Source organism: Canis aureus, chromosome 37 (assembly GCF_053574225.1).
Source record: "Canis aureus isolate CA01 chromosome 37, VMU_Caureus_v.1.0, whole genome shotgun sequence".
Taxonomy (NCBI): Eukaryota; Metazoa; Chordata; class Mammalia; order Carnivora; family Canidae; genus Canis; species Canis aureus.
The window spans coordinates 22,534,128-22,546,679 of record NC_135647.1 but is presented as its reverse complement, the minus strand read 5'-3'; the positions used below and the strand labels follow the sequence as shown (position 1 = coordinate 22,546,679).

Below are 12,552 nucleotides of genomic sequence, written 5' to 3'. Positions count from 1 at the left end.
GGGACTTGCAATAACAAGGATTTTAATTATCTGCAATTATGGTCATTTGGGGAAGGTTTTGTGGTGCAGGAGTCACCTGTATGACCTCCCCACCCCACACACACCCCGTTTCCTCAAACCTTGAGGGGAGAGGAATCCCCCAGTGGGAACGCTGCAAGCTCAAGAGGAACAACACAGTAAGATGATCAATAATTTGGGGAAAGAGGATTCCAGAAGAAGAAAAAAAGAAGTGACCTCGCGGAATCTTAAACTTCCCACTTCCCTGCCAATATGAGAAGGACGCCGGTTTTCCCAGCATTCATGGAATCAGGGTTTGAGGAACTGTATTGACAGGTGGTGACCCCAGCAGCTAGCCTGGGCCCATCGGTGCAGCTGTGGGTTGGATGCGCCCTCTCCTGCAGGCCCAGGAGCTAACTCAGCAAACTTTGTGCCGAATTCACCTTGGTGACCATGAAGATACTGCTTTTAACTCGGGCAATAAGAACCTGAATACGAATCTGTCTGGCCTTTTCCTGGCTGGAGTCTGGCTGAGGAACAAGATCTTTTTCATTTGGTACCATAAATAACACATTCAGGAAGATTCCATCGATTCACTCCTGCGGAAATATTGGTGTCAGAATTAGCAACACTGTGCTCTTTGTAGGACGTGAGCCCTCTCATAGAGAACCCACTAATGCCCTCCCCGCTGGATTTTATTAATCGCATCTTACAAAGGGGCCCCTCTTTGCTAAGAGATTGATACAAAGCCACAGGCCTCAAGAACCACGCCATAGATTTCTCCTCATTTATCTTTTCCATATAATCACTTTTTAAACAAATTAAAATAACCATCTCTAATTCTTTTTTAAATTATAAATATGCTACAGTCACAAAACTCAGAAAATCAAGGGGAGAAAGGAATCGTGCTGCTCTCCTGCTGGTGCTAAAAACTGCGAACATTGTAACGTATTCCTATGAAAGCTTTGCTATAATTTATTGTTTCACTTTCTTCAAAAATCATGAAACCTTTCAAACATAGAAAATAATGGGGATCCCTGGGTGGCTCAGCAGTTTAGTGTCTGCCTTTGGCCCAGAGTGTGATCCTGGAGACCAGGGATTGAGTCCCGCATCGGGCTCCCTGCATGGAGCCTGCTTCTCCCTCTGCCTGTGTCTCTGCCTCTCTCTCTCTCCCTCTCTCTCTGTGGGTCTCATGAGTAAATAAATAAAATCTTAAAAAAAAAATTCATTAAAAAAAAGAAAATAAAATAACCGGCATCTACATACTCAGCCCTAAAATTAAAAAAAAAAATACATGATTACTATGTGACTGCAGATATCTTTTTATTTTTTATTTATTATCTCTTTTTATTTTTTATTTTTTTATAAATTTATTTTTTATTGGTGTTCAATTTGCCAACATATAGAGAATAACACCCAGTGCTCATCCTGTCAAGTGCCCCCCTAAGTGTCTGTCCCGTCAAGTGCCCGTCACCCATTCACCCCCACCCCCTGCCCATCACCCCTAGTTCACTTCCCAGAGTTAGGAGTCTCTCACGTTCTGTCTCCCTTTCTGATATTTCCCACTCATTTTTTCTCCTTTCCCCTTTATTCCCTTTCACTATTTTTTATATTTATCTCTCTTTTTAAATGAGTAAATGGTGACCGATCCGGGGAGAGCTCCCACCCTGGATCACATGGGCCCCCTCACAGCCTCATGCTGAGGCCACGTTGTGCAGAAGGCAGCAGGCTCCCCCGCCCAGGTCTGACCTTGCATCGTATTTGTCTCCATAAGCATCTACTGCTGTTTTGAGTGTTTTTGCATGTACACGAATGACCACCGAGGATATCTCCCGCCTGTTTTCCTTTCAGCATCCTGCTGTGGACGCCTGCTCCACTGCCACGGCTGTGTCTGTGTTGACTGGAGTCTGGCTGATTCACTCTCCTGCTGAGAGGTTAGCCTGTTGCCGCTTTGTTGCTCCTACAGACATTCCGCACAGAGTCTTTCCTGGGACTCCTTGAGTGTAGGTGAATTACTGGATCCCCCCACATATCCATCTTCACCTTTAGTGGAAAGTGGCCGATTCCTCCCTGAATTTTGGTATAATGTGCACTTTCTGTTTTACAAGCTCCATCTGCCTTATTCTCTTCAACACTTGGTAATATCAGACCTTTATTTTTTCAATTACCATGAGGCTGTCTTTGTATTATTATTATTATTATTGACCTGCCAACTTCCTTCCATTCAGCTTCATGTTACTTTCCATTGGATTGTTTGTCTCAGGGTGGATTATTTGTATGCATAGTGAGGATGAATTTGGAAGGTTCTAGAAGCATTCAAAACATTCTGTTCTTTGTGCCGGTTCATCGGTGGGAGACCTGTGCTTTCAGTCATTTTTGCCTGGGGTTGGGGGCTGTCCCTGCCAATTCCCACTGCTACAAACCATCCCAGAGCAGAGAGAAGCAGGGGAAAGACTGAAAGGGAAAGGAAGGAGATAAGGGAACCAGTCCTCTGTTTGGGGCTCCTGTGCCATTTTTGTCAAAGGCTCAACCAAGGTGCGCTCTGGATGAGTGAGGTTTAGGCTGACTCTGGGAAGTTGGAGAAAATGAAGAAGGTTATAAATTAATTCATTTGGGTTGGTGGGAAGTAGAGAGTAGGACCTCAGGCAGAGAAGGACTCAGGCAGGCCAGGAGAGAGGAACAGCAGACCCGACATCCTCCCCAGGCGCGTTGTCCTAGAGTAGCCTCTGTAAGGTCCACGTGCTTTTTGCCTCCCCCTTGGGCTCAGGTCCATGCTGGGAGAAGGGAAGGCTCTTCATTGTTACCCCTTCCCTTGTACTCATCTCTTTCATTTATCAAATCAGTAGACTGAAATCCTGCTCACCTTTCTCCTGTCTTCTCAGGCACCCCTTTCCTCTCCATCCTACAGCCACCCTATTGGCCAAGGGGCTCTCCTCGTCCACTGGGTGGACCAGTGCAGCCAGTCAGCCAGCACACTGGCCTAATGCACTCCCTACAGCACACTTGCTGAATCCCATCACAGCTCTAGATGCCCCAGTGCGCTCCCTCTCACATCTGCCCCGCGGGACTCATCTCCTGCCGCCTTATCTCTTCCCTTTTCCTTCGTATGCCTCGTTCACAGCCACCTCCAAGCCTCCGCTCATACCATTTCTACAGCTTGGAATATTCTCTTCCCTTTACTTGTTCAATCTTTCACAGCCAGTCTCCAGACCTCTGTTGTCTCTGAAGCCGTCCCTGGCCGCTCCCGGCTTCTCCGCTGCTACTTTTACTTTGCTCTCTGGCCAGACTTGCAGGTGGTCTCCAGGTTAGCTATTCATAAATACAGAGGGACTGAACACTACTCAGTGGTGATTACAATTTACTGAGCCTATTAGGTACTAGAGAGTGTGTCTGCTTCCTCTTCCATCTCTACCACAAATCCGAGAACTTCGAGTTATTCATGTTATTACCTAATGTCGTGGATTCACACTCTACAGATCTGAAATTTGAAGCATCTTAACAACTGGTGGCATCTTACAACTGCAGTGACTGTGATGGAAGTCTGATTGCTTCCAGGGAATACCTGCATTTGCTTCTGTCAGAACCTGGGACACTCCAAGCAGAGGCTACTTCAGAATGAATTCTATGCCTGCTAGTGTGGACTCCATCCACTGAGTGACCGGAACACTGTTTTGTGGTACACAGCCTCATGGAAGTTTTATTTTTCTCTCTGCCCCATGTCTCCAGATGGAGGCAGGCATGTTTCCCCACCGACCTTTCTGCACAGCAGTCATTTCTCTTTACTTTCACCCAGAGCATGACTCTGGTGCCCCAGTTTTATGTGCAGGTCTCCACCTTGGGCATTTTTTAATTTCTAAGTTGTGTTTAAATCGATGCTATATAAAATAATTGTTTGCACTTTATCTCTATGATACGGTAATTCCATTTGCATATTTGAAAAATGAAGGTGTTAGTTCAGAACCTGTGGGCAGAGGTGAGTGAAGGAAAAGTAAAGAGGCGCCTACAAATGCCTGTTGATTAATTCACTGGTTGATTGGTCCTGACCCTACGTCTCTCGGAATTAGATTCTCAATCGATCCACTTTATTCTGAATCCAAATCTCAGGTGAGCAGACTTTCAAAGAGGTACGCATAGCTCGATATGTCAACTCGAGACAACAAATGACATTTAACTTGTCATCATTTCAATCATCGCATCAGGGATGGAAAGAGAGAAGTTGGGACTGTCCTGTGAGCACGTCTCAGGGCAGAGCAGAGGCCAGGTGGCTCCTCACCTTCCACCTCCAGCTCAGCTCAGCTCATGAGGTCAAAGACCCTCAGATCTCCCAGCTCCACCCAAGCTGGTTTTAAAATTCCTTTGCACTTGTTATGCTTTGAGGGTTTCTTTTGGAGAAAACCACAACTTTGAATACTCATCAGCAATTCCACGCTCGGCCACAGGGATGAATCCCACAGGGCTCCTGCTGCATGGATCCATGTAAGTAAATCTGAAAACTGAGCAAAGTCAATTTCCAGTAACGAGGTCACCTGAGGGTTAGCCTTGTGGCAGTGCAGTGACGGGAAGGAGCAGAAGGGTCTTCCAGGAGGCTGCTGAGATCCCGTTTCCTCATCTGAGCACCTACTACATTCATGGGTTCACTTTGTGAGCTGAACCCTCAGGGAATGTCTGGTTTTCTGTATGAACATTAGCCTTGATTTTAAAAAGTTTATTTAGAAGAAAAAGAAGAAAATCTAAAGCACCCTGAAAACTTAACTGAGGTGTTTTGGAAATTACTCCTAAGAGAAAAAGACTCATAAAGGGAGGAAGGGAGTGGGGAAAATTGAGAAGAGACGAGGTGATTTAAACTCCTACAAGCTGGGGGAGCTGCTGGGAGTCAGGTGGCTGGAGGGGACCCCCAGAACTTTCCATAAGATGCCATCCATGTCCCAAGGAACTGCAGCTACGATGGCAGAGTTCATAACACACTCCTAAGACGCTATTTTAGCAAATACTCAATGGGAAAACTGAAAACCAGGCTGTCCACTTCCAAAAACAACAACTGGTGGCTTCTTTCTTGGCCTCGGATCTCTGCGAGAAGAGATGCTGAAGGTGCAGTGAGAGTCACAAATGCGGTCAGTGATCATCTGTGGGTGTTCGAGGCATCCACCTCCGCTGCGGCTGGGAATGTTTCACTGGTTGGCCAGCTGAGCAACTGGAGGGGTCCTGGGTAGGCCCAGGGGCTTGGGAAAGCATTTTAGGGAGCCCATCCAGGCTACAAAGGTGAACGACACATGGGTGCTGAGACCTACCCTGAAAGCTCTGGATGTCTGCCCCTGGGCTATCTCCGGGCTTAAAAAAAAAGCCATTTCAGACGGTCGGGGTGATGACCTGAAGCCCTAAGATGCTGACTGTATTACTGGTAAGAATCCTTATGAATCAGTCAAGTCACCATCTTTCTGGGTTGGTTCGTGTTACATAGAGGTATGCGTGTGACCCACCCAGGCCCTGTGAAGTCTTGTGGATTGTGTCTCCCACTTACAACGCAGCCTGTGTAAGAAAGAAGGAACCCCAAGATGTGGTGGTTTACACTGGGCCCAGCCCAGGGGAGGGGAAGGTGATGCAGGGTCCCAGCCACTGCTGAAAGCAGAGCTGTGTTTGCAGCTCTCTGGGAACATGTGTGCATCTTTGTTTTCTCCGTAAGGAAAGGAAAGGGACTTCCTGCATGAGCCCTACTGCCTGAGGCTTAGGGGGAAAGTCTTTTTCCTGTTTCCAGGGAAAGGAAAAAAAAAAATCTATCAAGCAAATGATTCAAGGCTCAACTCACAAACTCACTGGATCAACTGCAAGAGGCTGCTCTCTCCGCAGAATAGGGCCTGGTTCCCAAGCACCGCGAGGCGAGAGGCAACAAACCGTCCAGTAAATAACAACATGACCAGTTACTGACATCTGCCTCATGGGTCTTGGGAAATGACTCGCAGTCACATCAGCATTTTTAAAAATGTCTTGACAAACCAAGCAGAAGGTATGAAACTGCTCATTCCCGGCACGTTGAGTTCAGCAGTAACAGGAAGATGTTTTGCTCTGGGTGTTGCAGAATGGGTCCCCTTTGACCTGCTCGGCTAGATGTGTTTCCAGGCACAAAACAGGGCCTACTAGGGCTGGGGCAGCCGTGCGAGCTAGCTCCGGGGCCTTTGTGCAGTCTCTCTTCCCTCCTGAAGAAGGACCCTACTGTCTCCGCATAGGAGACTGGAGCCGACTGCTGCTGCCTTTGAGAGATGGCTTCTTGCTTCCTGGCTCAGCAGTTTGAGGAAAACCAGCTATTTCTTCCTTTCAGAGCAGTGTGTGTTCTCTGGAAAATAAGGGGCACAGTTCTTGCCAACCGTTCTGGAAATCTGACCCTCTGCCATGCTCGTGGATGTGCAGATGTACCCACGGAGCACAGCGACACCGCTGCTTCATAAAGAATAGACCTAAGGAAAAGAAAAGAAAAGAAAAGAAAAGAAAAGAAAAGAAAAGAAAAGAAAAGAAAAGAAAAGAAAAGAAAAGAAAGAAAAGAAAAGAAAAAAGAAAAGAAAAGAAAAAAGAAAAGAAAAAAGAAAAGAAAAGAAAAAAAGAAAAGAAAAAAGAAAAGAAAAGAAAGGAAAAGAAAAAAAAGAAAAGAAAAGAAAAGAAAAGAAAAGATCTGCCATAAATCTCCCCCTCCCGGCACAGACGGCCCAAAACTTTGAAAGTCAACTTTCTGACCAGGTTTGCCAAAAGGGCAGCTGTTTGAAACACCCACGTTCAACCCACCTGGATTCAACATGCCTCCCAAGACAGCAGAACTCTTCCCTCCTTCAGTGAATCATATGATAAGCAAATGTATGATAGGAAGCAAGTTTGCTTCCTAAATTCTTATCTGGGCCACCATGAAGAGGCTCGGGTGTCTATGTTTTCACTGTCCCCCCCCCCCCCAGACCGATGATATGGGCTAGAAAGCAAGCACATTCTCAACATTGGGGACTCCCGTGAATGTGGACCTCTGGGACCGGCTGCTGAAAGAGTTGCAGGGCATACTTGAGAGGGTGTGAGGTCACCCTCAGACACCCCTTCTGCCCCTCATTGTGGTCCCTGCTCTGCAGATGGGTTCAGATGAATCTGCAGGGAGTTGAGGTTGGATCTGCAGAGAGAACCCGAGGGTCAGCAATGATGATGTCTGGTTCAGTGAACAGGTGTGACTAGAAGGAAAATGCCCTCAGGGCCACCTGATCACAGTCCAGAACACAGTTCAGCTTCCTCTTATCCCATCTAGTTGGCATCCATTCCACAGGGATTTGTGTTTGGAGATCCCTTCTCTTGCTACTCATTCCCTCTTTCCCTTCCCTACTTTCTCCTAGTCTTTTCTACCCCCAGAGTTCTCCTGAAGGGTCCACAGCGAGGTCCTGGAGGTCACTTTGAATACGATCTTCAAAATTTCTCCTCACAGGAGACCATGAGGAGGAGCACAGTGATGTCTCTTGTAGCAAGTGTCCTTTGGGTATCATAGTAACAAATTTCTGTTTCCACTCCATGGTACCACGTACCTCCTCTCCCACTAGATGCAAAGAGGAGTACAGCAACCAATCTCACCATTTAGGATTTCTCTGTAAGCATTTCTTGTTATGGTAGCATCAGAATTCATCCCTTTCAAGCACTGGCAAGTCACTTTTTGGAGGAGACCTCCCTTTCTTAAGTCCACAGAATCCTAAAATATGGATGCTGCCAAATTCGCCTCTCCTGATGGCCCATTGCCAAGGAAAAACAGGGCCTATTTTTATTTAGAAGTCTTTAAAAATAGTGTAGGAGGTGGGAGGGTAGATGGATGAAGTGACCTCTGAAGTCCAGCCTAAGCTCAGGAAATTCTGACAGATTTGGAAATGTAGGTTTTAAGAGACTTGGTTGGGGGGGGTGGGGGGCGCTTCACACAATGAGCCCTTTTTAGCATTTGCTGCTGCAGTCTGATGAGCTGAATTAATCACTGTTCTTCACAATCAACTAAGGAAAATGGCCTTTCCTTCAAAAACCAGCTGTCAGCAATGACTATAAATTGGTTCATTTTACATGGAAAGATGCCCTGTGATAGGTTGTCAGCTAAATGAATGCTTACTTTGATGTAATTTGAAACAGAGTGTTAGAAGTGACAATATATGAATAGAACAAGACAGAGTAATAAACAGCAATTTCTTTGGTCCCACTAAGGCACTATGAGGAACATCCAAGGGGTAAATTTTGAAGCTGACAAGCAAAAATCGTAATGCCAATAATGATGCCTAAGGTTTACTGAGCACTTGCTATGTCCTAGGCATTGTACCAAGTGCATTATTTGCCTTTTCTTATGTACCGTTGAAATATATCCAACAAGAGCTGTTTGCTATTGGGACCTGCTAGGGCATCATCACAATCACATGCCCCGGTCAATGATCTAAATGTACCAATTAAAAGAGATCGCCAAACAAACACAGAAACAAACAAATAACAGATTGCCAAAGGAGATTAAAAAACGTGACCCAACTATATTTTGTCTGCAAGAAACTTTATTATTTTTTTCATTCAAGATTTTATTTAAATTCAGGTTAGTAGTCCACATATAGTGGAGTATTAGTTTCAGGAGTTGAATTTAGTGATTCATCAGCTGCATACAATGCCCAGTGTTCATTCCATCAAGTGTCCTCCTTAATGCACATCACTCAGTTACCTCGTCCCCCACCCATCTCCCTTCCAGCAACCCTGTTTGTTTTTTCTAATTAAGGGTCTCTTATAGTTTGCCTCCCTCCCTCTCTTTTCTTATTTTATTTTTCCTTCCTTTCCCCTATGCTCATCTGTATTGTTTCCTAAATGCCACCTATGAGACAAGTCATATGATATTTGAATTTCTCTGACTTATTTTGCTTAGCATAATGGTCTCTAGTTCCATCCATGTCATTGCAAACGGCTGAGTAAAATTCCCCTATCTATCTATCTATCTATCTATCTATCTATCTATCATCTCATCTTCTTTTCCATTCTTTAGTTGGTGGGCATTTGGGCTCTTTCCATGTTTTAGCTCTTGTGGAACCCACTTTAAATATAAAGATATATGTAGGGACACCTGGTGTGTCTCTCATGAATAAATAAATAAAATCTTAAAAAATTTCAATATAAAGATATAGATTAAAAGCAAATGAATGGGAAAATATACCATGGTAACACTATAAATAAAAATAAAAAGAGGACACAAGCTACTAATATCAGAAATGAAAGAGGAGCACAGCTACAAATCCAATGAAAATTAAAAGTATAATAATGGAATACTTTGAACAACTTTATGCCACAAATAATTTATTAACCTAGAAAAAGGGATCAATTCCTTGAAAGACACAATCCGCCAAACTCACACAAAAAGAAATAGTCTTTCTGAATAGATCTATACCTATTAAAGAGTAAATAGCATTCCCAAACAGAAAGCAACAAACCTATATGGGTTCACTGGTGAATTCTACCAAATATTTAAGGAAGAAATGATATCTATTCTCCACAATCTCTTTCTGAGGTTAGAAACAGAGGAACTACTTCCTAACTGATTCTATAAAGCCAGAATTACACTAATACTAAAAACAGACTGGTATTAGAAGAAAGGTAAACTATAGATTAATATCTTTCATGAACATAAACTCAAAAATCCCCAACAAAATATTAGCAAACACAATCCAACAATGTATGAAAAGAATTATACACCACAATCAAGTGGGATTTATACAGGTATGCAAAGTTGTTTCAACATTCAAAAATCAATTAATGTAATCTGTCATAAATAGACATGTCATAGATGCAGAAAAAGCATTTGATAAAACCCAATATCCATTTGCAAATAAAAAAAAACTCTCAGTAAAGTAGGAGTAGAGGGAAATTTTCTCAACTTGATAAAGACTATCTATAAAAAATCTGCAGGTAATATCATATTTAATGGTAAGAAACTTGAAACTTTCCCACTAAGATAAGACACAGGACAAGAATGTCCTTTCTAACTACTCCTTTTCAACATTGCACTGGAAGTCCTTGATAATGCAATAGGGAAAAAAAAGGTACACAGACGTAAAACTATCTTTGTTTATACATGATATAGATATCTATAGATTATCTATGTAGAACTGACTAAAAAAAACCCTGTTGGAACTAAGCAATTATAGCAAGACAGCAGGATACAAAGTTAGTATACAAAACTCAATTGCTTTCTATATACTGATAATGAGCAAGTGGCATTTGAAATTAAAAATACAAACCATTTACATTAGCACCTCCCAAAATGACATACTTAGAAATAAATCTAACAAAATATGTATAACTTCTATATGAAGGGGGCAGCCTGGGTGGCCCAGCGGTTTAGCACTGCCTTCAGCCCAGGGCATGATCCTGGAGTCTCGGGATCGAGTCCCACATTGGGCTCCCTGCATGGAGCCTGCTTCTCCCTCTGCCTGTGTCTCTGCCTCTCTGTCTCTGTCTCTCTCTCTGTCTCTCTCTCTCTCTCTGTGTCTCTCATAAATAAATAAATGTTTTAAAGAACAAAAAGAGAACCTAGAGGGCACTGCACTGCTCCTGAAGAGAAGCAGGCAAACAACTCAAGGAGTGGGAGGGAGGCAGCCTGGAAACAGTGATCTGAAGAATTCCTGAAGCACACAGAGAGGAGATTATTTGCTCTTCACAGAGTGCATCCCTGAGAGGCAGCATTCACAGAAATGCCTTTCTGGGAACAAAGCCATTTCCTTCCCCACAACTCATCAAAAACACAGACCCACCTGTAGGAAGTGGTGCTGCACCAACACTAGCTGCCTAACTTGCTTACAACAAGCCCCACTCTCTGCATTCTGGAAGGACAGCCCTTCAGTCAAGCTTGTCTCAGTCCCAGTATGATGGGCCTCCCACTCCAGAAAACCAGCACACACCTCTGCCCACACCATGTCTCCAGATCAGAGAGTTCTACAGAGCCTCAGTTCTGGTGGAGGTAATGTCAGGTCTCATTTCACAAGCAGACCAGAGCACACCTAATTAAAACTCCCATTTTCAGGCAAGGAGTCAAACACTGCCCGGAGCAGGCAAGAAGAGCCTCTGTAGATGACTGGCCTGAAGGACAGGGCAGCCAAAACACAACAGCATAGTGCATGCTGCACACTGAAGCGCCATGCTGCACACTATAGGGCCTCTTCTTCATAAGCCCATTACTTTCAGGAGCAGGAGACATAATTGGCTTCTTCTAGCACAGAGAAGAAGGTAGAGACTTAGACAAATGCAGAAATGGAGGAATTTATCCCAAATGAAAGAACAAGATAAGGCCACAGGCAGATCTAAGTGAAATAGACATAAGTAAGATGACTGACGGAGAATTTAAAGCAACAATCATAAGGCTTGAGAAAAGAATAGAAGACATCGGTGAGACCCTTACCACAGATATAAAAGAGTTAAAAAAGAATCAATCAGAGATGAAGAGTGCAGTAAATGAGATTGGAAACAAGCTTGATACAGTGAACGGCAGGCTGGAGGAATGAATTAATGACCTAGAAGACACAATAGTGGAAAATAATGAAGCTGAACAAAAGAGAAAAAGAATTGTGCAACATGAAAATAGAGAACTCAGTGACCTCATCAAGTGTAACAGCATTTATATTATTAGAGTCACAAAAGAAGAGAGAAAAAGAGGCAGAAAATTTATTTTAAGAAGTAGCAGAAAACTTCCTTAATCTGGAGAAGGATATCCAGATCCAGGAGGCACAGAAAACACCCATCAACAGCATCAGGTCCCAGCACTGTGAGTGTGATGACACAGTAGCCAGGTAGCTCCTTTTTGGGAAATCTCCTACTCAGTAGCCAAGCAGCCCTCTCCCTGGTGAAATTATCCCAAGATGCCCAGGGGAAAGTCAGTTAAGCCAGAGGGACAATATAGGAGGAGCCCAAGAGGAGACAGACAAGGTTATCAGATAAATCTGTTCCTACAAAAGTAGAAGTTAGCACACACACACACACACACACACACACACACGGAAACAAAAGGTAAAAGGGGAACAAAAAGACAAAGTGGTCAATCAAGAAAATGAAAAATGAAGAAGGCTTGCCTATAAAAAAAGGAAAGGCCAAAAAAAAAAAAAAAAAAAAAAAAAAAAAAAAGGAAAGGCCAGCCTCCAATGAAAGAGAGAAGGGAGCCAAATCTGACTAACAACCCACACTGAGTCTTATCAGTGGTCCTAAATCTTTCTTCCCATAAAATCTAGGGACATAGTTTACCAACTGTTTTGTAAATACCAGTTTTATAACCCAAGAAACATATTTTTCAAAAAGGAATCTCAACTGAGCATTTTTTAAAATGTATGTAGATAAGTGGAAATGCCTGTTTTTTTTAAGAAGTGAAATGAAGTGCTGGTTGTTTATTTTTCTCATCAAAAAATAGTGGAAAATTTTTAAAGATTTTATTTATTTATTTATTTATTTATTTATTTATTTATTTGACACAGAGAGAGAGAGCCCAAGCACAGGGAGCAGCCGGCAAAGGGAGAGGGAGAAGCAGGCTACGCTGAGTAAGGAGCCTGACAT

The 12,552-nt window shown here is 43.5% G+C and overlaps 1 long non-coding RNA gene and 1 pseudogene across 2 annotated transcripts in view; one reads left to right on the top strand and one right to left on the bottom strand.

Annotated features, from left to right (window-relative positions):
- Positions 1-12,552, bottom strand: part of LOC144306686 (uncharacterized) — a 156,868-nt gene that overhangs the window by 9,824 nt on the left and 134,492 nt on the right. The window lies entirely within an intron of this gene.
- Positions 9,516-12,552, top strand: part of LOC144306684 (ATP synthase peripheral stalk subunit d, mitochondrial pseudogene) — a 114,893-nt pseudogene continuing 111,856 nt past the window's right edge. The window contains exon 1 of the transcript XR_013373795.1: positions 9,516-9,523. The product of XR_013373795.1 is annotated as an ATP synthase peripheral stalk subunit d, mitochondrial pseudogene (transcript). The remainder of the gene's footprint in view (positions 9,524-12,552) is intronic.